The 25,822-nt window shown below is 41.9% G+C and overlaps 1 long non-coding RNA gene across 2 annotated transcripts in view; it reads left to right on the top strand.

The window, feature by feature from the left end:
• Positions 1-2,518: 2,518 nt before the first annotated feature.
• LOC147916849 (uncharacterized) overlaps positions 2,519-25,822 on the top strand; it is a 53,485-nt gene continuing 30,181 nt past the window's right edge. For both annotated transcript variants that reach the window (XR_015552568.1, XR_015552567.1), the window contains exons 1-3: positions 2,519-2,602; positions 4,597-4,661; positions 5,113-5,199. This is a non-coding gene — a long non-coding RNA (uncharacterized LOC147916849). The remainder of the gene's footprint in view (positions 2,603-4,596; positions 4,662-5,112; positions 5,200-25,822) is intronic.

The following is a 25,822-nucleotide window of genomic DNA, read 5'->3' as shown; positions in this document are numbered from 1 at the left end:
CCTTGATCATTATGTAGTGCCCTTCTTTGTCTCTTGTTACAGTTTTTGTTTTAAAGTCTATTTTGTCTGATATGATTATTGCTACCCTAGCTTTCTTTTCATTGCCATTTGCATGGAGTATCTTTTTTCATTCCTTCACTTGCAGTTTGTGAGTGTCTTTAGGTCTGAAGTGTGTCTCTTGTATGCAGCATATATATGGGTCTTGTATTTTTATCCAATCAGCCACCCTATGCTTTTTAATTGGAGAATTTAGTCCATTGACATTTCAAGTAGCTATTGATAAGTATGTACTTACTGCCATTTTTTAACTTTTTTTTATCGGGGTTTTAGTAGTTCTTTTCTGTTCCTTTCTTCTTCTCTTGCTCCCTTCCCTTGTGGTTTGATGGCTTTCTTTAGTATTATGTTTGGGTTCCTTTCTCTTAGTTTTCTGTGTTTTTCTCATAGGTTTCTGGTTTGTGATTACCATGGAGTTCACATACAGTAACCTACGTATATAGCAATCTACATTAAGTTGATGGTCTCTTTAGTTTGACCTCTGTCTGAAAGCTCTACTCTTTAACTCCCCTCCTCCCACATTTTATGTTTTTGATATCATATCTAACCTCTTTTTTGTGCGTTTGTATCCATTACCCTCTTATCATGGAAATAGATAATTTTTCCTATTTGTGGTCTTCTCTTTCCCCCTTAAATAAGTCCCTGTAGCATTTCTTCTAGTACTGGTTTCTTGGTGACAAACTCCTTTAATTTTTGCTTGTCTGCAAAACTTTTTATCTCTCCTTCCATTTTGAATGATAACCTTGCCAGGTAGAGTATTCTTGGCTGTAGGCTTTTTCCTTTTAGTACTTTAAATATATCCTGCCACTCTGTTCTAGCCTGTAAGGTTTCTGCTGAGAAGTCAGCTGATAGCCTTATGGGGTTTCCTTTGTATATAATTGTCTTTCTCTTGCGGCTTTTAGGATTCTCTCTTTATCTTTAACTCTGGACATTTTAATTATGATGTGTCTTGGTGTGGGCCTCTTTGGGTTTATCTTGTTTGGTGCTCTCTTTGCTTCCTGTACCTGGATGTCTGTTTCCTTCCTTAGGTTAGGGAAGTTTTCATCTATTATTTCTTGAAATAGATTCTCTGCCCCTTTGTCTCACTCTTCTCCTTCTGGGACACATATCACACGGATGTTAGTGAGCTTGATGTTGTCCCAGAGGTCCCTTAGACTGTCCTCACTCTTTTTAATTCTTTTTTCTTTTTTCTGTTCAGCTTGGGTGATTTCTTCTAGTCTTTCATCCAGCTCACTAATCTGTTCTTCCGTATCCTCTACTCTGCTTTTGAGTCCCTCTAGTGAATTTTTCATTTCCAGTATTGTATTCTTCATTTCTGATTGGTTCTTTTTTATATCTTCCATTTCTCTGTTGACATTCTCACTCAGTTCATCCATTCTTCTCCCAAGATCAGTGAGCACCCTTAACACTCTTTGTTTGAACTCTCTGTCAGATAGGTTGCTCATTTCTGTTTCATTTAGTTCCTTTTCTGGGGTTGCGTCCTGTTCCATTGCTTGGAACGTATTCCTTTGCCTCCTCATTTTGCCTCTTTCCCTGTGCTTGTGTCTATGTATTACGTAGGTCAGCTATATCTCCTGGTCTTGGAGAGGTGACCTTATATAAGTGATGCCTTAGGAGGTCTCGCAGTGTGCTTTCCTCTTGTCACCAGTTCCGAACGTTCCAGGAGTGACCCCTGTGGGGGCTACATATGTCCTTCTGTTGTGGTGGGGTTGCTCTTCCCATAGCTGCCTAGGGAGGATGAGCTGTCCCCCTCACCAGCTGTTGTAATGCTCAGCTGCTTGCAGTTGTTGTGAGCCCTTCAGTCTCTTTATCAGGTGTGGGGAGCCCTGGCACAGTTAGCTGCAATGTCCAATAGCACATTCCTATTGCAGTATTTCTATTAAGTGACTAGGCCCCCAACATGGCTGGTTGTTAGGCTCAGGGGCTTATAATGGCTATAAGCCTCCAGCCTTTAAGTCTCTTGTCAACTCTCTGAGGATTGCAGCTGGGTATGGCTGGCCTCAGGCACAGGAGCACCCAATTGTTTCAGGCTTTGGAAGGTGGGGCCAAACCTCTATGTGGCTTTTTGAGAAGCACAAGTCTTCTGCAGCTGACAAGCCCCACCGCCCACTGGTCCACACACAGTCAACACTGTCCTGCCCTGTGCACATGCCCCAACCTCCTGAAGTGGACCCAGTCTCTCCAAGGCAGGAGCCCCCACACTCTCCACCCACTCCTTGCACATGCCCTGCCCCACAGAGGTGGACCCACTCGTCAGGTTGCAGAGAATCCAAGCAGTTTACTTAGCAGACCCACAAGTTGCCCAAGGGCTTGTTGTTGGGTGGGGCCACTACCTAGGGTAGGCTGTCTGCCCTGGCTGAGCTGGATTAAATCGGTGCTCTAGTGGGTGGGGCAGACCCTGGGCTAGCAGGCCAGGGGGAGAACTCCAATGGTGTTTGCTGGCATCTGTGTCAGCATGCCCAGACCGGGTCACAACAATGGCCGCCGCCAATGTCCCAGTCCCTAGAGAGGTCTCACCTCTCACTGAGATGCACTCAGAGCCTAACAGGTGAGTCTCTTTTCATCAAAGGATTGTACATGTTTCTTTCTGGTGATTTTTGGTTGCTTTGTGAAAAAGGTGAATTTGTGTGTGGGCTGGCTTTAATTTCTTTGTGAACCAGCTTTTCTGGGGGTATTCCCCAATGTTATTAGTAGACAGCAAAGTCAGTTATTATGCCACTCATCTAGGTTGTGCTGGGTCCAAAAAATGTGTATAGCGGGCACGTTCCCTGGCTCAGGTCCCCTACTCAGGTCCTCTCCAGGGAACACTGCGTACCTTTGGGTTGCTCCCAGGCAGCAGTGAAGCATTGTGGCTTGTGAAGGTGGTGTTTTTTTCTCTCCAGAAGGGAGTTTCTGCCTCTTTCACCTCAATTAGGATTGTTGTTTCTTGCAGGGGTTCCTCTTATTCAGTTTTCAGTTCTTTCTCAGGGGTAATTTTTCCCAGAGTAGTTGTAAATTGGCTGTGTCCGTGGGGGGAGGTGAGTTCAGAGTCTGCCTACACTGCTATCTTGACTTCTCTCCTCCTGTCCAGAGGCAAGTTCTATTATTATCTGCATTTTATAAATGAAGAAGACAGGTTTTAGAGGGGTTAAGTAACTTGCACGGGTCTCCCAGCTCAGAGGCGGCAATCATGAACCCAGGCAGTCTAAGACCAGAGCCCACATTTTTAAACACTGTTATATGCTGACTATTTTTGTTGAAATAACTGTATCAGATTGTCCATATGAATGAACTCATGATATGAATTTATTTTGAAATCATTTAAGGAAGCCTAAATTAAGTCAGGCAAAATTTGGGGGTAAATGTGAAAATTCTCAAAAGCGTAGTGTTTATGTTATTTTCAGTATGAAAATCCCACTACCATCATACCCTACTTGTAGGGCCAGGAAGGGGGATTAAGGCAGTTAATTTTTTTGAGCCTGGTGCCTCCAGGCAAGTCTGCAAGGCTATTTTGGACTGTTTGATCTTGATTGATGACTATGAAATAACAGGGTGAGTCAGGGAAGAGATGAAAATGAATTTGGAGTAATGTAGCTAATAGTAGAAGTAGGTGGAAATAAAAGGAAATATGTTGGCAGGTGTGGAATGATGGGAGGGCTAGAAAGGGAACACCAGGGATCTAGTTGCCCACGTCTCCTTAATGTCAATCAGGGAAGGGAAGGTGGAGGGGCTGAGTGCTCTTACATCCCTCATGGGTCTTGCAAGGGGAGAACTGTCACTTGCATCAAGCCGTATCTCTAGCCTGTCAGGGACATCTGAGCATAATTTAGAGTCCAGAGATTCCAACAACTCTGAGTTCACCCCTAGGAGGGAAAAGGGGGTGGTGGCAATGGCCAAATCACAAGAACCTTCACCTAGTTCTCATTTGGACCTTCTGGTCCTCATATAACCCACAAACTGAAATTCTGGGTAAAAATTCTTATTCTTTCCTTCTCTGAGAAGCAAAGGTCACTCGTACCTCAACACAGTGTTCTATAATTCTGCCATCAGAATTGCCCTCGGTAATGAGCAGTATATTGAGATGGAAAGGGTACATAGGGATTCAGGTTCAAGCTAAGGACATTCCAGATCATGTCTGGGGATGGGGCGATGATGAGCATCACTCGCCACACTAGTGGTTGAGACTGGAGGAGAGATGATCATGAGAAAGGATTAATTGAACGAATATTGACATTCCCCCCCCTTTTTTTCAAGGGAAAGATTTTTTTTTTTTTTTGTCGCAACCCTGAAGGGACTAAAATAGGACCTCAATTGATCCTTAACCCATTTGGGACCCTGTACTATTTTCCTTACCAGGTTTGTCCCAGAGTACGAAGTAAAGGTGTTACTTTTCCAACTTATGGAACAAAATGATCAGCCAGAACATGTTCATTAGCTAGTGGTACTATCTTGAGTAAAGAATATTTTAAAAAGTACATTCAGAGCCAAAGAGTTCTAGGGAAATTTTTTTAAAGTACCCAGTGAGAACTTCCTGACAGCCACATCTTTTTTCCTTCATTTCAGATGCCCAGTCTCTGAAGTACCCGGTTCTGAGAATCATTAGGAAAAGACAAAACTCTTCCTGGCAGGTACTGAGATGTTTGGTTGTTTTGACTCCTCATTGATCCCAGGAATGTTAAAAGGCATGTTTTCATGCAAACCACACTTTAATAAAAAGATGACTATAGTTAAACCCAGTCCCATGGGGGAGCTAAAAAACAAAAGTATGTATATATTGGAAAATTTAGTGCTTCTGTAGCCAATTCTGCCGAGTTCACAGAGGAGGCGTTTCTGGAAGGTTTTACGCCACTTCTGTCTATTCTTATTAGGATGGCAGTTCCTAGCTTTTTCAGTTATGGTTTGTCAGTTTTTCCATTAAAGCTCATGGCTTCTCGGAACACAAACTTCTGGAGTGTTTCTAATCCCTCCAAGTCTTGCTGATGGCTTGCAATACACATCCTGTACCATATCTTTGCCTAACTTTTTGGTGTGAAATTCCAAGTTTTGTAAGTCTAGTCTTTTCCACATGATTCCATACAGCTGTCTTCAGATCCAGGAAATCCTTGGACAGAAAACAGAAAATCAGATCCTCTGCTTTCTGGAATGTGAGGAGCTTTACACAAGGGGGTAAGAGATTCCTGGCATGTAAAGTGGAACAAGTCTCAATTGTTCCACTTCCTTTTGGAAAAGGTCAGCATTGTTGACCATATGTGCTTCTGTCACCATCCTTATTTACAATTAAGAATAAGAACAAAAAAGACTCTGATTTTGTTAGGAAGCCTAGATTAGAGTTCGAGCCCTTCCACTGAGTAGCTGTTTGGTCTTGGGTGATCATAGACTTTTTATGGGAAATGGCTTCCCCTTTGGTAAAATGAAATGGTTAGGTGTGTTAGAATCTAAGCCCCTCCTAGCTTTCACATCCAGAAGATTCCGGAGAAAATGAAATGTCTTGTCATAGGTTTCACAGTACTACTCCATATCACCAGTAGATGGCAGACTTGCATTGTAATCTGAAATTGATACCATGACGTGATACGAGTAGCCCCAATGGGATGAAGTTTATCAAGGTGGTGCAGTATAATGACTATCAAAAAAATGTTGTTCTTGACTAGCAGATTCATGGACCCCCTAGGCAAAGATTCCCTGTTTCTACTGAACCTGATGAGGACTCCACACCTGCCCAATTGATATCCTTTCAAACTATGCTTTGAGAGGCAATATATCCATGGGAGCAAACCATGCATTTCTTCTCTCACTCACTCTCATTTATTAATTCAAAAACTATTTGTCAAGTCCACTATGTTCCGAGTCCTGGGCTAAGTGCTAAGGATACAGAGATAAACAAAAAAGATACAATCCCAGTACTCAGAAAGATCATCCTCCAGAGGGATAAGTGTGCCATCAAACAATTGTCATTGCAGTGAGAGTCTACAGAGAAGTGCACAAGTAGACCATGTAACACGAGTGTGAGGGAGAGGGGTGTCAAGAATAACTTCCTTAGAGAAGTACTGGATATTTGAGAATGAGTGAAGTTTGGTGTAACAAACAGGAAATTAGTTGGGGAAAGAAATGGGCCAGGCAGAAGAGCATGTGCAAAGATTCATAGGCAAGAGAGGGTGAGGACCATTCCAGGAACTAAAAGAAGTCAGAATGACTGTGGCATAGAACCAAGCAGAGAGTGGTATGAGGTGAGGAGGAGACTAGATCCCATGGGGCCTTGTAGGCCATGAAAAGGAGAAAAGTGGTTTCACGGAATTCTTCATTTCCCCATGATGCCATTGGCAATGGCAATTTTATCAGAGTAGTTGGCTGGCATCTTGGTGGGCGAAGAAGCTTGGTTCAATAGTAAAAGAGAGAATAGGCTCATTTTGACTGGGAAGTGGAGGAGAGGAGCATGGAAATCTGAGAATCAAAATTGGCTTGGATTAGTTTAGATCAAAAGAATATTCATTGCATTTCTGAGATTAATTAATCTATCCCTTGCTGGCCAGGACCCAATATGGCAGCAACTAGCCTGTCAAAGTGATGCAACAACCTCTATCACGTCTTTGTACCATTGGCTTTATTCTTCTTAACACTAATCATAGCTCCTGTGTACCAGACACCAGGATTGCCACTTTCACTGCAAGAATTTATAATACCATGCAACCACCGAGTTTGGCTGAAGAGCCCTGTGCCACCCCTCATTTTTCTACCAGCCTCTCACTCATCATGACTCTGTATCAATTAAGCAATTGTTTTTCTCTGAAAATCTCAGCTCTTCAATAACATGGCTGCTTAGCAAATGACATTGTGAATCAGCTCCCGAAGGGTTTCTCTGCAGTAGAGAGAACAAACAACATGTCATTATGGATTTTCTGGCCAAAAAACCAAGACAGGTATTAGATTTTAAAGAATTACAGGCTGAAAACAGGCCATCACTTAATTTTAAAGGCAAGGTTAGGTTTGTGGTCTGCTGTGAGTCTTGGATGCCCACGAAGTTGAAGGTAGACAAAATTATATCTATGAACTCAAATGACTAGTACATACACTGCCCCCTCCCCCAGTTCTGTTTTAAATGCCCAGAAGAGTGACTATTGTGTACCTAGACGTTTGCTTTAAAGCATGCAAAATCCAAAGTCAATGACTCTTTTTTTCACTGCCTTTATGGGGAGCTAAGCACATTAATATAATGCAATTCTGTGTGTAAGAAATCACAGATGCTTTGGGGCTACTGGAAATTTCTCATTTAGCTTATAGTGACATTCTTAGACCATGCAGCAAAAAACTCAAGAACTATTTATTTTCAGGGCCTAGCTGCAGTTTGGCAGAATACAATGACCAGACATTTATTTTTAACCTTCTCCTTCCTTGATCTAACCATATGGCTAACTGTAGTTTACTATAAATATAATGAGGATCTATTTGGGGATGTGAGGCAGGAGTTATAGACAGTTTTATTAGTATTCATAAATATTTATATTCCAGGTATAATCGTATTATTATAGTTTTGTATATACTCACACATAAAATTCATGAGGCTACTTATTTTATCAACTCAGCCATGCCTCTACTCCTAGGCAAAAAAATATACTAGAGATGATAAAAATAAGGATGTGTCAGTAACCTGGCCACATTGCTTCAAATAGAACCTATTTTCCTAGAACCACAGTGCTTAGGGTCAGCTTGACCCACTGGTGGGTCAAAATGTCCCCCACTCCACATACCACTTTTCTCTCCTTCCTGGTCTGAAATCCTCACCTTTAGAGACAATCACGGATGGTACGATCAGTTAAAAGACTGTTTTCCCGTTGGAGGAAACATGAGGGATGACTTTCCCATGCATTACACATAACTGTGACCTCCCTGAAGTTATGTACAATTCTCAGAGCATTAATTAAACACCACTCTCCGTTCTTCACTCAAGAAATACAATTGTATCCACTCTAATTTATACAAAAAGTGACCTTGTTAGCAAACCAATATATAAAGTAGTCGTAGAAAAAATAAGCTCTGATATATCCTATGTTATTGATGCCAGGTCATGGTCTTCAAGAGGTCCAAAATAAGATTCTAGAAAGGAGCCTAAAGGGCTTCACTGACTATCTGAAGAATTATGAACTTCATAGCAGTTATTGTCACTGGGATGCTAAAGAGAAGGGAAAGAAGCAGCACTGGGCAGCTTCTTAAAAAATAGAAACGGAGGGCCGGCCCTGTGGCTTGGTGGTTAAGTGCACGCGCTGCGATGCTGGTGGCCCGGGTTCGGATCCCGGGTGCGCATCGAGGCACCACTTCTCCGTCCATCCTGAGGCCGAGTCCCACATACAGCAACTAGAAGGATGTGCAGCTATGACATACAACTATCTACTGGGGCTTTGGGGGGAAAAAATAAAATAAATAAAATCTTTAAAAAAAAAAAAAATAGAAACGGAGATTGAAGCACTTTGCCAACAGAACTGTGAGCATCCAGTCAGTGGAGTTTTCCCTGCATATGTCCAGGCACCCCTGGCTGGACAAGATGGGGGCACATGTATATGATTAGATGACTTTGAAAGGTTGGATGCAGGAGGGGCCAACGAGAGCCAATTTCTATGTCTTGTTCCACCGAGGCTGACAGAATGTTAGAGCTAGGAGGGACTTATTTTAAGAATTCTCCCTCAGTTTCCAGGTAATGGAAGAAAATCCGGAGAGGCTGAAGGTCACACAGGAGTTGTGACACAGACCTGCTAGGGCTGTGCCTTGAATCCACTTCTAATTCCAGTGAGGTCCAATTTCCTCCACACAGCATATTAAAGCAAGCAGGAGAAGCAAGGTGACTAAAGAAACAAGTTTATTTGCATGCCCAGGAACTCCTTAGCTTGCTGAAATGGAAACCCCTGAGAAGAAACAGTAAAATGCAATCCTCAGATTACCCTTGACTAAATGACGTAATGAACACTGAGCCTTTGGTGTGACCTGTTAGATATAGTCCTTTCTCTAAGATAGTCCATGGTCTAGGATCTGTTCTCTTTGTCCATTTGCTTCATACACACACAATCCTGGACCTTATGTGCCCGCTGGAATTCCCCGCCCATGCCTGATCGCCTTCTTTTGGCCAAAAACAAATAGTTGCTTCCACATGAAACACATCTTTTTAATTTTGTCCTTCAAGGATAGATGTCTTTTGCCCAGCAAGTCTCTAGCTATGTAATCTGTTCAACCTATCCAAATCATCATGCTGAGGGGGTCTAAAAGGCACTCCTAGAGCCATCCTTCCCCACCTAGCCATCATGCCTTGCCTATCTGTCTGGAGCATAATGGAAAGAGGAATTGGAAGATAGAACTTGAGTCTTAGCTATATGACCTTGGGTAAGATTCAATGCCTTTGAGCTTCAATGTCCTCATCTACAAAAGACAGATTAAAACTGCCTTTACCCCACTGTCCATACCTTACAGAGCGGTGAGTTCCAAATGTGGAGAGATATGCGAAAGTGCTTGATAAACTTAAAGCACTTTGTAACTTCAATGCATTGTTAGTAGCCCCTAGGAGTCATGCCATGGTAGGAATCTGAAGCCAGGTATGGAGAACTGCTAAGTATTCTTAAGATCCATGCCCTGGTGACTCCTTGCTCGACCTGAGCATTGAATCAGCTGTACCTCTAGGTTTTTTGACTAAAAGAATCACCATCTTCACAGAGATACAAAATTTTACACCATCCTTAATATGTTACAGAGATTGCCTCTTCCCACTGCTGCTTCTAACCCAGAAGCAGAGGTGGTTCAGGAAAGAACAAACTTTTTCTCATTATCAGGCAACCACGTGGGTTGTCCTTATTGTATTTTTCCAGAAGATGTTTGTCTGGTGCCTCAAAACTTTCCTGTGGCCTCCTTGACTATCTTGCTAATTCCTTGACAGAAACTTCATCTAGTATCCCCACTTTTTCACCTGCCATGTGCACCGTGCAACACAAAAGTGTTTTTTTCCCATTGTTTTTCGAGCCAAGAGTATCAAAATTTGGTGGCTTCATTTTCTGAACGCATTTCTTCTGAAACAAATCTTAGTAATAAATCTCTCTTGCCTCCTTCCAGACCCAGTTTATGCTTGACAATCTTGGAATATAAATTAGGTCAAGTGTTGATCATTTGGCACATCATTTGTACTGTCAACTCAGTCTGTTAAGAAGCCTTGGGAAACAGGCATGTTCATTCAGAGGAAAGGATTTGAAAAATATTAAAAGTTTAGGTAAATGGGAGCACTATGTATGTCCAGTAAATGTTAGAAGAGATCTGGTTAAGTTCAGGTAGTGGCCCAGCAAGATGCTGGGAGGCATCCCATATCTCCTACTACCTTTGTTTTTTTTTTTTAATTTATTTATTTTTTTTATTTTTTTAATAAATTTTTTGTTTATTGCAGTTACATTGGTTTATAACATTGTAAAAATTTCAGGTGTACATCATTGTACTTCGATTTCTGCATGGACTACATCATGTTCACCACCAAAATACTAATTACAACCCATCACCACACATGTACCGAATTATCCCTTTCACCCTCCTCCCTCCCCCCTTCCCCTCTGGTAACCACCAATCCAATCTCTGTCCCTATGTGTTTGTTTATTGTTGTTATTACCTACTACTTAATGAAGGAAATCATACGGTATTTGACCTTCTCCCTCTGACTTATTTCACTTTGCATTATACCCTCAATGTCCATCCATGTTGTCACAAATGCCTGGATTTCATCGTTTCTTATGGCTGAGTAGTATTCCATTGTGTATATATACCACATCTTCTTTATCCATTCGTCCCTTGATGGGCACTTAGGTTGCTTCCAAGTCTTGGCTATTGTGAATAACGCTGCAATGAACACAGGGGTGCATGTACCTTTACAAATTGGTGTTTTCAAGTTCTTTGGATAAATACCCAACAGTGGAATAGCTGGATCATATGGCAGTTCTATCCTTGATTTTTTGAGGAATCTTCATACTGTTTTCCATAGTGGCTGCACCAGTTTGCACTCCCACCAGCAGTGTATGAGAGTTCCCTTCTCTCCACATCCTCTCCAACACATATTGTTTCCTGTCTTGTTAATTATAGCCATTCTGACAGGCGTGAGGTGATATCTCATTGTAGTTTTGATTTGCATTTCCCTGATAGTTAGTGATTTTGAACATCTTTTCATGTGTCTGTTGGCCATCTGTATATCTTCTTTGGAGAAATGTCTGTTCAGGTCCTTTGCCCATTTTTTAATTGGGTTGGTAGTTTTTTTGTTGGTAAGATGCATGAGTTCTTTATATATTTTGGAGATTAAGCCCTTATCAGATGTATGGTTTGCAAATATCTTCTCCCAATTGTTAGGTTGTCTTTTCGTTTTGTTGATAGTTTCCTTTGCTGTGCAGAAGCTTTTTAGTTTGATGTAGTCCCATTGGTTTATTTTTTCTATTGTTTCTCTTGCCCAGTCAGATGTGGTGTTTGAAAAGATGTTGCTAAGACCGATGTGGAAGAGCGTACTGCCTATGTTTTCTTTTAGAAGTTTCATAGTTTCAGGTCTTACATTCAAGTCTTTAATCCATTTGGAGTTAATTTTTGTGCATGGTGTAAGGTAAGGGTCTACTTTCATTTTTTTGCATGTGGCTATCCAGTTTTCCCAACACCATTTGTTGAAGAGACTTTCTTTTCCCCATTGTATGTTCTTGGCTCCTTTGTCAAAGATTAGCTGTCCATAGATGTGTGGGTTTATTTCTGGGCTTTCGATTCTATTCCATTGATCTGTGTGTCTGTTTTTGTGCCAGTACCATGCTGTTTTGGTTACTACAGCTTTGTAGTATATTTTGAAATCAGGGAGTGTGACACCTCCAGCTTTGTTCTTTTTTCTCAGGATTCCTTTAGCTATTTGGGGTCTTTTGTTGTTCCATTCTCCTACTACATTTGACCAGGGTTCTTCTGAGGTCATGATTTTTAAAATTTTTTGCCCTATCAAAAGGATGAGTTGAATAGCTAAACACATACCATAAGAAGAACTATATAGAGGGACGGACATTCCTACATATGATAAAATAGAGAGAATGCGCAGTGGTAGTTGATTTCAGTTTCCCATTCCTCTTATTGAGGAAATGATGGCTAAGGGAATAGTTTTTTATTATTTTAATTTATTTTTACTCCAACTGTTTACTTTGAAAATTTTCAGACCTACAGAAAAGTGTATAAAAAGTACAACACATTACTGTCTATCTTTCACCCCGACTTACCAGTTGTTAAATTTTGCCACATTTGCTTGATCTCTCTTTATATTTTCCCCTTGAAAATAAGTTGCAGACATCATGATGCTTCACCCACAAATACTTCAGGGTATTTCTTCCAGCCACAGTATCATTATTATATCCACAGAATTTAACACTGATATAATTTTTAAATAAATTTTATTGTGATAATTTATATACAGAAAAATACACAGGTAAGTGTACAGTTAATTGGTTTTGACAAATAGATATAATCCATGCCCCTATCAAGACATGACTCTATCCAGATAAAGGGCATTTCTACAACCCTAGAAGATTCCCTTATGCCTCTTCCCACCAACCCTCTTTTTTTTTTTTTTTTTGTGAGGAAGATCAGCCCTGAGCTAACATCCAATACCAATCCTCCTCCTTTTGCCAAGGAAACTTGGCCCTGGGCTAACATCCGTGCCCATCTTCCTCTACTTTATATGGGACGCGGCCACAGCATGGCTTGACAAGTGGTGCATCAGTGTGCACCCGGGATCCGAACCTGGGAACCCTCAGGCCGCTGAAGCGGAGCGCGCGCACTTAACCACTACGCCACCAGGTCAGCACTGCACCAATCCTCTTCACCACTAGACGCAACCACTAATCTGATTTCTATCATCATAGATTCATTTTGCTTCTTCTAGAACTTCATATAAATGGAGTCATCTAGTATGCATATTTTAGTTTAGCTTATTTTCTCATATAATATTTCTGAGATTCATTCATGTTGTATGGTGTATCAGTAGTTCATTCGTTTTTATTGTTGATTAGTGTTATATTATCTAAATATAGCTCAGTTTCTTATCCATCTCATCTCGGCTGTTTCTAGTTTTTGGCTACTATGAACATTCTTGTACAAAGTTTTGTGGACATACTGATACAATGATATTGCCTAATATACAGTCTATATTCAAACTATTCCAGTTGTCTCCCAAATGTCCATTCTGGCTTTTTTTTTTTTAATTCCAGGATCAAATCAAGGATCACACATTACATTTACTTGTCCTTTCTCTTTGGTGTCCTTTAATTGAGAACAATCCTGCCTTTTAAAAATATCTTTTATGAGTTTTTTTTTAAAGTTTGAGAAAATTATCTTGTAGCATGTCCCTCACTTTGCATTTGTTGATTATTTCCTCCTGATTAGGCTGAGTTTAAATCTTTTTTGTAAAAAACACAAAATGAATGATTGTGAAAGCTAGCCTCTAAATAGCTCCCAATGATCCTCACCTTCTGGTGGCCACGCCTTTGTGTAGTCCAACCCGCATTAAATCAGGTCTGGCCTGTGTGACCAATAGAATACTGCGAATGTGATGATGTGTGATTTCCAAATCTAGGTTATACAGGCATTGCGGCTTCTGCTTTGAGCTCTCGGTTCACTAGCTCTATGAGATGCTGGCTGTGATGCCATAAGAACACTCAAGCAGCCCTGTGGAGAAGAACTAACTTTCCAACACCAACTAGCCAGACAGGTGGCATTTTGGAAATTGATAATCCCTCCCCAGTCAAGCCTTCAGATGACTGTAGTCCCAGCTGATATCTGATTGCAGCCTCATGAGAGACCCCAAGCTAGAACTTCCTAGACAAACCCTTCCTAAATTCCTTCCATCAGAAATATAAGAAATAATAAATGGTTATTGTTGTTTTAAGCCATCAAGTTCTTGGGGTATTTATTGTGCAACATTAGATAACTAATATAGTGACATTGTTTATTTCCTACTGAATGATAGCAAGCATCAACTGCCATTATTGGTGGTGCTAAGTTTGATCATTTGGTTAGGTTTAAATCCACCAGACCTCTCCATTGTAAAGTTACCTTTCTCCCTTGTTGTAAATAAGTAATCTGTGAGGTGATGTTTGAGACTGTCTGAATATTCTGATTCCCAACAAACTTTCACCCAATGGCTTTAGAAACATTGGTGATCTGTGTCTGAATCAATGATTACACTGATGTTTGAAAACGGAGACTTTTCTAATTCAATCTTTCCTTTTATATTTATTACCTGTAATGCTTCTACACAGAAAAGCAGTTTTCTTCACACCTTGCCACTCTCCCTCTAGCTCTTTTTTCCTTCTTTAGTACCACCATCATTAAATCATGAGTATGGACTCGTGGATTAATTTTTATTCAATGTATTATAATCCCAAATCCTCAATTTTTCTCCATTTATTCAAATTCAGTCATTGGGAACCCCTTCAAGCTATCTTCTGAGTTATTTGGAAGTATCCACACTGGTCTTTGAGCATTTTGAGGGAATAATCTTAATGCTAGTACTGTCTAGATCTTCTCTGTGGATTCCACAGAGTCTATAGAGCACTGGGATTTCTGTTTCTTATTTCAGTTAGCTTATTAATAATTGCTGAATTCATTTAAACAAATATCTATTGAGCACCCACCAGCACCAGGCATCATTCTAGGCATTGGGATACAGGCCTAGATAAAAATATGAACAAAAGAGAAAAAAAAAATTCCTGCTCTAAAAGAATTTACATTTTAGTGAGAATGTTCTCACATTTTGTTTATGTAATTTTCAAGTTGTTCAAAAGACCAAGCCTTCATCTCCTGCTTCTGTAGAGATTTTGTTTTCTGCTCTTTAAAATACAGCCTGTTTACTTGTTTGTTAAGTAAGATGGCTGCTTATTGCCATTGATCTCTCTCTCTTCTCCTGCGTTCTTATATCTGAGGTCACTTTGGTAGTTATGTTTCCTCCATGTGATGAGCTATCTTTTGTGCACTATGGCAATGAGAGAAGTATTTTGAAACTTTTGGACATGGGCAAAGTCTTTTCCATCTCAGAGTCCAGCTGAAACTAACTTCTGTATTCTGCGGCTTCATGATACTTTCTGTATAACACCATTAAATCTCTCCCAGAGGCGGTCATTTGGATCATTACTATTTAATCAAATCACTCTAATAGTGTGTGGGCTGCACCTACATAATACTAAGCACACTGTCAAGGCACAGATGATGCTACTGAATATAATTTTTAAGCCATTGGGTTGATGTGACTGAATTGACTGACTATACATGTGGCTTGCTGTTTTAGTATTACATAGGTCTTTTATTTTATGTTGAAGGTTAAAATTCTACTCAAGGCTATGGTCATTTGAGGCTTCTTTCCTGTATAGAAACTGCTAATTTTAAGTAACAAAGACTATTGATCCTTCTTTTGTTTTCTTAGAAGATTTCATATCAAAACCTTCTTTCACCTTTCCTCTATTCCAGTGGTTCTCAACTGGGGGCAATTTTACCCCCAGGAGACATGCCACAATGCCTGGAGATATTTTCAGCAACATGACAAGGGGGTGCTATTGGCATCTAGTGGGTAGAGGCCAAGAATGCTACTAAACATACTACAATGCCCAGGACAGCTCCTCACAACAAAGAATCATGTGGTCCAAAATATCAATAGTACTGAGGTTGAGTAATCCTGCTCAATACACATGGTCTGTGTCACCCTATAATATGTCACTGTGCTAATACCCAGAGAGTAAGAGGGGGTTGGTTAAGTGATGCCTGAACATAGCCCTTGAGTAACATAAGCAACTGTATCACTGGTAATCGTAGTGGGATCAAATTTCGAGAGCAAATTAATAGTATCTGAGTTACTGGGAGAACTGAGTTCCACAAAGCATGACCTAGAAAGAGTTTGATTTTTTTGCTGCTTTCTATAGGCTTTCTAAGGGAATTCTGTCCTGCCACTTGTGTTCTTTCTTCCCTGTTTTCCTCTTGGGTACATCTGGGGAGGAATGGTCCAGGGAACCCAGCAAAAGATGCCTTTATCCTCTCCCTGCCTTGCAGAGGCTTTGTTTCCTTAACTTGGGTTGGCCCAACAGTCCTCACCTTGTGGGTTACAAAGCACCAACTCTATTCTTGAAGAACTGCCACCCTCACTCTGTTTAGGGAACCCTGCTTTGGTCAGTGGGTCATCAGTTGCCTCCACAGCCAGTGAGCAAGTGAGGTGACACAAGCTGTGGTGGCAGAGATTACACCAGCTTTTTGCATTTGGCCAGGAATCCCATGGGTCATTCAATCTCCTCTCTTGTGGTGCCTTTGTGGGCCTTCCCCTAACAAATACTTACTTGTTCTTCCTCAAAGCTCACAGGGTGTCAGAAGCCAAGACTGAGCCCTCGTTTGCATTCCCGGCGCCCACTGGCATGACCTCAGGAATCCTGCAGCTGCAGGATGAATGGGGCCATTTGATGGTTTAGCTGAGGGCTCAAGTGGAGTTGGATGGCACAGAATCCTCCCATTTTAACAGCACTGTCAAATCTTCAACCAGACTCAAACTAATGCTCTTTGGAAAAATCATTTGCTTGTCTGAGTTCCCCACCTTGCAACTCTTCACAAAGACAGAGCATCAGGGATCTGGATTTTGCTCCCACAGCACCAGCTCTGGGCTTGGTACACAGTGCTCAGTAGATATTGGTTAAACCGAATGATGGATGCCAAAGTGCCAAAATGAAGATTTATAGAATGTTTGGGACTCTAGGGGAGGAAAAAGAAATCTTTTTCTTCTACCCATTTTAGCTTCTCTGACTGGGGCCCTATAAATTAGATTGATAAAAGGTAGATTAACAAGAGAAAAACAAACAGAAGTTTATTAACATGTGCATTATGCACACACATCGAACACTCAGAGATGAGTAACTCAAAGACGTGGTTAGACCTTGGGCTCAGATAGCATCTTTTTTTTAAAACAGTTATCTATTTATTTATTTATTTTGTGAGGAAGATCAGCCCTGAGCTAACATCCATGCTAATCCTCCTCTTTTTGCTGAGGAAGACAGGCTCTGAGCTAACATCTATTGCCAATCCTCCTCCTTTTTTTTTTCCCCAAAGCCCCAGTAGATAGTTGTATGTCATAGTTGCACATCCTCCTAGTTGCTGCATGTGGGATGCGGCCTCAGCATGGCAGGAGAAGCGGTGTGTCGGTGCGCAGGAAGCTAATGGTAGACAAGGGCTAGTTTTAGTAAGGTTTGTTATGTAGATTCCTCTGGTGCTGTCTCTGGGCTGATACTGGTCTAGAGTTGTCTCTGTTGATTAATCTGTCCTTCTTGGTAGAGACGGGAGAGGGGACACTTTTACAAATTTAGGTCCTGCTTTTAGACAAATAGGGAGAAGGCAGAGAACTTTTCTTTGTATCTGCCTTTTCTCAATTGCTTTCAGGTCAAAATAATCCTCATGCCAAAGTGACATATATTGAGGTGACATATTCTGCTCCCCTTCAGTGCTGTTTTTCTTTGTCCCACCCCCATTCTTTAGCCCCTATCTTTAAAGAGCAGTGTTTCCTGAAAAGAGTAATTTGGTAAGAGCAATAGGTTTGTTTACAGTCAAAGAAATCCCAGCCTTAACAGCAGGCACATTGTTCTCACACAGCCAACAGACTGATCACTTCTAAAATGCAAATCTGAGTGTGTCCAACTCTCAGGGAAAACCCAAAGTCCTTAGACATGTTCTGGAGTCTTCCACCACTGGCCTCTATAACCATCTAGCCTCAAAACTCATCACTTCTCCACTATACTCTGAGCTCACCAAACCCCTTTCCATTCACTGAACCTACTTTGCTCTCTCTGCCACTGAGCCTTTGCACATTCTGTTGTCCCTAACATTCTTCTTGCCTTTCTTTGTGGTGCTAGCTCCTACTCAGGCTGCATTTAGCTTAGGCTGGTAGTTCTCAAAATTTGTTGCCTATTAGAATCACCTGGGGAAGCTTTTCACACCCTACACCAATTAAACCAGACTCTCTGGAGGTGGAAGCCAGGCATCACTTGTTATTAAAACTGCCCAGGTGATTCCAATGTGCAGCCAAGTTGCAGAAGCAGTGGTTTAGAGAGCTGTTTCTCATACTTTAATGTGCATAGGTATTACTTGGGATCTTGATGCAGATTCTGACTCAGTAGATCTAGGGTGAGACTTGAATTTCCACAGTTCTAACAGGCTCCCAGGTGAGGCCCATGTTGTGATGTACTGGTCGTAAGACCATACCTTGAGTAGCAAAGGCCAAGCCTTTGGTTCCTCTAGGACAGCGGATCTCCAAGTGTGGTCTCCAGACCAGCAGCATCAGTATTGCCTGGAATTGTGTTAGAAATGCAAATTCTCAGGCTTCATCCCCAGACCTACTGAATCAGAAACTCTGGGGTGAAGGCCAATAGTCTGTGCTTTAACAAGTCCTCCAGATGATCCTATGCACACTCATGTTTGAAATTGCTGCTCTAGGAAATATTTCTGAGATCCCAAGACTAAGTTGATTTTTCTCTCTCTCTCTAGCCTCCTCTGCTTTTCCAGAGCATTCTGTGCTTCCCTCTCCTGTAGCATGTTTTATACATACTGTTTGGTTGTCTATTCATTGCTCTATAGTCCAAACTGGAGGGGAAAGTCTGTGATTGTTGAACCCACGGGATCCCCATGACCCAGCACAGTGGCTGGCACTGAATAAGCACTCAAAAAATATTTGTTGAATGTATTACAGAAGGACAGAAAGTTAAACTGCACCTTATTGCGTCATTCTTTCCAGGTAATTTCCTCTGTGGCTAGCATAAAGAATGGGGAAAAGAGAAAGAACAAAGTTATAAAATACCATCAAGGTCACCTTGTTGCCTGAACTCTGTCCCAAAGAATGGCCCTTAGAGGGCAGGGTCCAGGTTTCCATGATTCCTCTCTCTAGCAAAGCTATAAATGGTAGTTTAATAAATGCCTTTTTATGAGGAGGCTGATCCTGGCAAAAATAAAAATTGGGAAAGGAGAGGGGCAGTTGTCTGGTAGATTTTCTGCAGAATTACTTGGCAATAGTTTCTTCCCTCTCATGCTGCAACATGATGAAAAGAGAGTAATTCAGATTCCTTTCACACTCCACTCTCTGAGGTTTTCTCCCTTACCTGATGGGGTCATCTCCCTAATACTCCTCTCAATAGGAACATCTCCATTTCTGCCAGGGAGCAGAGGTGAGGGTGTGCCGATTGCTAGGGCCCATAAACACCATTTTTTTAGCAGTAAGGTAAAGGGAGAGAGACTCTTGCCCTCCCTCAGACACAGCTATCAGCAGGTTTCAGGGAGTATCCCTAGCAAATTCATTTTGGTTGGTATAATTCTGTTAGAAGATGTAAAATTGCTTCTAATCTACCAGGAGAGGCATAGCAGACATCCACAATTCTCCTCCCTGGAATCACAGAATCCCAAGGCAAATACCCAGGCCTAACTCTAGCCCAACGAAATCAGAACCTCTGAGAATAGGGCCTGGGCATCTGCATTTTTAAAGTCCCCAGGTGATTCTAATGCGCAGCTTAAGACCCACTGGCTTGGTGTTAAGAACAGGTGGGAGCTTAGAAATCACCCACTCAATGTTATACAGTGGTTAAAATGAGTAAACTAGATCTCTACACAGAACAAAATATAGTATGGAGTGGAAAAAAAATTGCAGAATAAAAGTGTAGAAGGATACAAATTATAAAATGCACTCTCAATATTATATATTCTCTACATTGTTTATGTGTAGGTAAAAGTCTGCAAGTGGATTAGGAGGAAGTGATTTAATTTCTTTCAGGTACTTTCCTCTGGGGGAAGGGGAAGGAACTAAGGTGGGAGGATAAAGGGGCTAAAAGGGGCGTCCATCTTCTGTCGTGCTGTACTTCATTTATATTTTAAGAACTTCATTTATATTTTAAGAATCTTGAAACAAACATTACAAAATATTTGTTGTTAACATTACAAAAAATGTTAATGGTCTCTTTTGGCTAGAAGGTTTGTATACAATTATATTCTTTTGTGCTTTTCTATTTTTTTAAAACGTTCTCAAAACAAAAATGATTATTTTAAAAATAAACATCTAGCACCTGGGTTTTTGTAAATGAGAATTATGAGGCCTGGAAGCGTAGGTGACGTCATAACCATGTGAGCGGCAGGGCCTGGGCCTCTGGACTCCCACCTGAGGGCTCTGCCATTGACCTCTGCTGAGTCACAGACTGCCCTCTCAACGTCTCCTTGACCTCCTCTGACAGCAGTTCACAGCCTCCCACGCAGGGCTCTCGCTTCGGGGGCTCCAGGCGGCTGTCTCCGTCTTGGCCCCTTTCCAGCGCGGGGGGTGCGGCAGCGGCTGTGCGCTCAGAGCCCCAGCGCCGTGCGTTCTGCTGGCCGGCTGGGCTCCTGGGCACCGCGGCGCGACCCCGGCAGGCTGCCGCGCTTGCCGTCGCAGAGCCCGCGCTCAGGTGGGCGTTGCCGGGCGGGAACCCTACAAGGAAGGCAATCAGTGGGCTTGTATCCAAGCTGAAAAGCCCCCTCTGAAGGCAGCGACTTAGACACGACGCTGGATGAATGTGCTTTGCTGCAGAGCCTGCAGCTGGATTATTGACGGGCTGAGAACGGCGTTGAAATGAAATCGGGAGACTGAAGAGATCTGCTCTTTTGATTCGTGCCCTTCCAGGATTTCTCAGGCTCCAGATGGCCCTGGTCCAAAGCAAAAAATCTCCCTGTGATGCTAGCAAAAATTTTGGGGTGTCAGCTGTGTAAGCCATTTTCTCATAATAAAAAGCAAGCACACAGTAGCACGTGCTGGTTTTTCTCCCCTCCCATGTTCTGATGTGGCTGGCTCACCTGTCACTGAGCTGTTTGAATGAGCTGAGTTTTTCCTCTTTCTTAGCAAGCCCTAGAGTGAAAGCAAGCTAGTGTCTGAGAACAGTTGAGGAGCCATGTTCATAGAGTAGGAGTACAGTCCACAATTATGCCGGGCAATCAGAGATTTAATGGATGAATAGCTGTCAAAGCACGGTGGGGTGTTTGATAACCTCTAAGGCTGCTTATTGTGAGTGGAAAACACAAGGTGAAAAAAGAGACAGAGATGGATGAGCTGGTGTTTCTTTCCGGTCCTTGCCTTTGAAGAGTTTGACAATACTGCCAAGTACTCCCTGGGGAAGGTGCTCTTGGAGGCCTAGCAGGATTCTGGTTTGAGTAAAGAGGAGGAGAGCCACATAATTAAGGAAGAAAAAGCAGAAATTGGGGGCAGGGCCACACATTGAATGCAGGAATCCAAAGCACAGAAGTCCCATGGAGGGGAAAGGAGAAGAAGCCCCATTATCCAGTATCCACAGAGGAGGAGCTGGAGACGGTAAGATGAGATAGGATCCCCACCCCAGGTCTCCAAACATAAAATAGGGAGACAGAAGCATCTGCTTCACTTTTGAATCAGTCTCTCCCAGGATTTTGCCAGCTCCCGAAATTAAGCTCAAGTGGTGTCTTTGGCATCAGAGTGTTTTATTGCTGGATTGCAGTAGGAGGAATTTTTCTTAATGCCTGGAAACAGGAGGGCATTGACTGTCTAATGCAGGGACATCAGATAGAGCTCCATTTGCTTGCCAACTCTAGTTGAGTGGCGGTGGCTGGCTGGAGCATTCAGCTGGATTAGTGATGTCTGTCTTGGGTGTGGAATGGTAAAGGCAGTATGTGTGCTTCCTGTTTGTCATCTCTGCTTTGGGATGCTTTTCCTTCTGTAGGGGCACCACCACCACTGACATCAATGTAATAATCTCGATGTAATAATCTTTGCTTTAGACTCCTCTGCTAAGGAGCTTTCAGCCTAAAAGGGAAGGCAAAACAGGTCACCAATGATATTTTTTTCCAGGTCCTCTATGTCCTGTGAAATTGGCCAAGTGTGTGATTCAGTTGCATTGAAATGCTTTTCTACTGGCTTGCCTCAGTTACCAAAATGCCTACAGACCTTATGCAAGAGAGAACAGACCTTTGTTCTTAGGTTCATCCTCTTAAAATTAGACAGATCTCTATGCTTAGGCTTATCTTTGCAACCTTAAGCAACCAGAAATTTGCAATTATATGGCTAAAATAAATGTTCAGTGACTAAGTCTCCTTTCAAGGGTCTGATGTAGGTAGTTTTGAGCACAAATCCAATTACATAATGGGTTCTTGGGCTTCTCAAGCACTAATAACAGTTACAGTGAAATAAATACAGAAAAGTAGTTAGAACAGAACTCTGCTGCCAATCTCTTGCTGCCTGTGGGAGGAAGGAAAAGCCCAGAAAGGATGACTCAGGTCTTGAATCCAGACAGAGCTGAGTGGAAGGACAGGAGAGGGACTGTGGAGAAAGGAGAGAGAAAAGAACGTGGGAGGGATTCAAATCCTTATTGCAGACAGCTCCAGCTTGACAAAAATGTGAAACACTTAAGTTTGTCTTTAGAGCCTGTGGTAGGCCAAATAATGGCCCCACTAAAGACATCCAGGTCCTAATCCCTGCTCCCTATACAGTCATGTGCCACATAACAACGTTTCAGTCAACGATAGACTGCATATACAATGGTGGTCCCATAAGATTAGTACCATATAGCCTAGGTGTGTAGTAAGCTATACCATCTGGGTTTGTCTAAGTATAGTCTACGATGTTTGCACAAGGACAAAACTGCCTAATGAGGCATTTCTCAGAACATATCCCTGTCATTAAGTGGTACACAGTAAAAGGGACTTTGCAGATGTGATTAAGTTAATACTCTTGAGACGATGAAATTATCCTGGATTATCTGAATGGCCCCAATGTAATCTCAAGGGTCCTAATTAGAGGGAGGCAGGAAGATCACAGTCAGTGAAGAAGATGTGATAATGGAAGCAGAGGTCAGAGTGACCCGGGGCCATGAGCCAAGGAATGTGGGTAGCCTCTAGAAGCTGGAAAAGGCAAGGACAGATTCTCCCCTAGAGCCTCCATTTTAGACTTCTGACCTCAAGTACTGTAAGAGAATAAATGTATGTTGCTTTAAGCCACTAAACTTGTAGCAATTTGTTACAGCAGAAATAGGAAACAAGACAGCGCCCCTGGCTGATTTATTGTGTCTCCTCCATCCCCACAGCCTTTATGCTTCCAGTAGCCTCACTCCCATAAACACCTGTTCCTAGGAAAGAAGGCTCCATCATGTGTTGTTTAGAATGAGTTGTAGTCACACATTTCAATCAACCTCAGCAGTGTTTGACTAATGGCAAATTTTGTCCATGTTAAAGGAATTCTAAGGAAAAGGACCCTTTCCTGATCCCTCTACGTGTAAAGCTGCCAGCTTAGCACCAAGGGAATATTTATGTCCTGAACAGGAAGAATATTTTAGGTGGGAAATCTCTCAAATCCCAGGTTGTGAGCTATGTTTGCCATGATAAGGTATCATAAGACCCGCAATTTTAAATAATTTTTGATTGCTCTGTGTCAGTTATGAGGCTATGAGACCTGTCTTTATATCAGCCCTCCATCTATCCCATTGAGGGAAAGAATTACTTCAGTTGGGCATATGGACTAAAAGCATCTGTATCCCTTCAGGCTAGTTAAGGTATAACACATGGAAAACTCCTTTCAGAGAATTAGTCTGTAGGTTCTGTGAGACCAGGACCAGGGCCTGTCTTTAGCCATCAATAAGTTGAGCAACTAGCAGAGCACCTGGCACAGAGTAGACATTCAAGCAATAAATCTCAGTTGAATAAATGAATGAACTAAAGAGTAAATAATCTTTGATGATGGCCATTCACTACATGAATTTTCCTAAGGAAAATGACATGTAGAAAATACTAGAGACTGTTGCTGGTTTTTGCAAGAAATATAGTGGTCTTTAAAACAGAAGAAAAAAATAGATTTCTCTACATGTGATCCTGGTATAATTACAAGAGATTTTAATTTTCTCCTTTATCTTTGTCTGTTTTTAAAGATTTTATTTATTTTATTTTTTCCCCCCAAAGCCCCAGTAGATAGCTGTATGTCATAGCTGCACATCCTTCTAGTTGCTGCATGTGGGACTCGGCCTCAGGATGGACGGAGAAGTGGTGCCTCGATGCGCACCCGGGATCCGAACCCGGGCCACCAGCATCGCAGCGCGCGCACTTAACCACCAAGCCACAGGGCCGGCCCTATCTTTGTCTGTTTTTAAATTTTGCATATTTAATATGATTTACATTTATCATCAGAAAAAAAGTTATTTTTTAAAAAGTAGATTCTTAGGGTGGTAGTCAACAGGGTTAAGATTCGGTGCTCTTACTGCAGCTGGGTTCGTTTCCCAGTCAGGGAACCACACCACCCATCTGTCAGTTGTCATACTGTGGTGGCTGGGTGTTGCTCTGATGCTGAAAGCTATGCCTCTGGTATTTCAAATACCAGCAGGGTCACTCATGCTGGACAGGTTTCAGTGGAGCTTCTAGACTATGAAAGGCTAGGAAAAAGGACGTGGCCACCCACTTCCAAAAAAATTGGCCACGAAAACTATGAATAGCTGCGGAGCATTGCCTGATAGAGCTCCAGGAGGTGAGAGGATGGTGCAAAAGACCCGGCAAGGTTCTGCCTGCTGTACACAGGGTTGCTAGAAGTTGGAATCAACTCAATGGCATTAACAACAAAAAACAAGATTCTTAGGGAATATGGTTAGTTGGCTAGAGTTGGATGACTTTCTTCGGGGATGGATTTGGCTGTCAGAGGGGGGCATGAAGCTCATGAATATAGTTGATTATTGATCCTTGGTTTTCTTACAGGAAAGTGAGACACAGAAATAGCCAGGAGATATAGTTTAGTGTTATGGTAAGGAACAATGACTTAAGTCAGAACTTGAGTCTCTCCCTTACTAGTTGTTGGACTATAAACAAGTTACCTAGCTTGTCTCAACTCTGATGCTCTCATCTGTAGAATGGGGTAAACATACCTTACAGGGCTATTGAGAGGTTCAGTGAGATACAGGTTATGAAGCATTTAGCCCCATGCCTGGCACATTCTAAGTACTCAATTCATGTCAGCTCTTATTCCTTTTATTTTGAACAAATTGAACATCCTTGACCTTAATGCTGACATTTCCTGCTGATATGTAAACTGATTTTTCAGTGCACACAAATGGAGGGCACTGGGAATTCCTGGGTTTTTTTCCTAGCAATAATTAGAAATGACAGAGTCATTCGATGGTTAAAGGACATAATTAACTTCTCTGGCTCTTAGCACTCTCCTCTGTAACAGAAGGAGATGGAATTTAAGATTCCTCCCTGCTCTAAGATGTCACATTTATAAGATTTATTTTTTCATTGGAAACCTTCATTTGAAGGATAATGACTTTTCTATTTTGTTTTTATTTTTTATGTAGTTATTTATTTTTGTGAGGAAGATCAGCCCTGAGCTAACATCCATGCTAATCCTCCTCTTTTTTTTTGCTGAGGAAGACTGGCTCTGAGCTAACATCTATTGCCAATCCTGCCTCCTTTTTTTTTTCCCAAAGCCCCACTAGATAGTTGTATGTCATAGTTGCACACCCTTCTAGTTGCTGTATGTGGGACGCGGCCTCAGTGTGGCCGGAGAAGCGGTGCATTGGTGCGCGCCCGGGATCCGAGCCCGGGCTGCCAATAGCGGAGTGCACGCACTTAACCGCTAAGCCACAGGGCTGGCCCTGAAAATGACCTTTCCAAAAAATTTACTTTTTTTTTTTTAAATCAACCGCAGTCTATTCTCTCCTATAATCTATTATCCCAAATGAATATCTGGGAACACAACAAGAAATACCCTAGTATCTGGCCAATTGTCTTT

The sequence above is a fragment of the Ceratotherium simum genome, chromosome 6 (assembly GCF_057802395.1).
Source record: "Ceratotherium simum simum isolate JZ-2026a chromosome 6, ASM5780239v1, whole genome shotgun sequence".
Classification (NCBI taxonomy): Eukaryota; Metazoa; Chordata; class Mammalia; order Perissodactyla; family Rhinocerotidae; genus Ceratotherium; species Ceratotherium simum.
The sequence above is the reverse complement of the archived record's forward strand: the minus strand, read 5'-3'. Positions and strand labels throughout refer to the sequence as shown.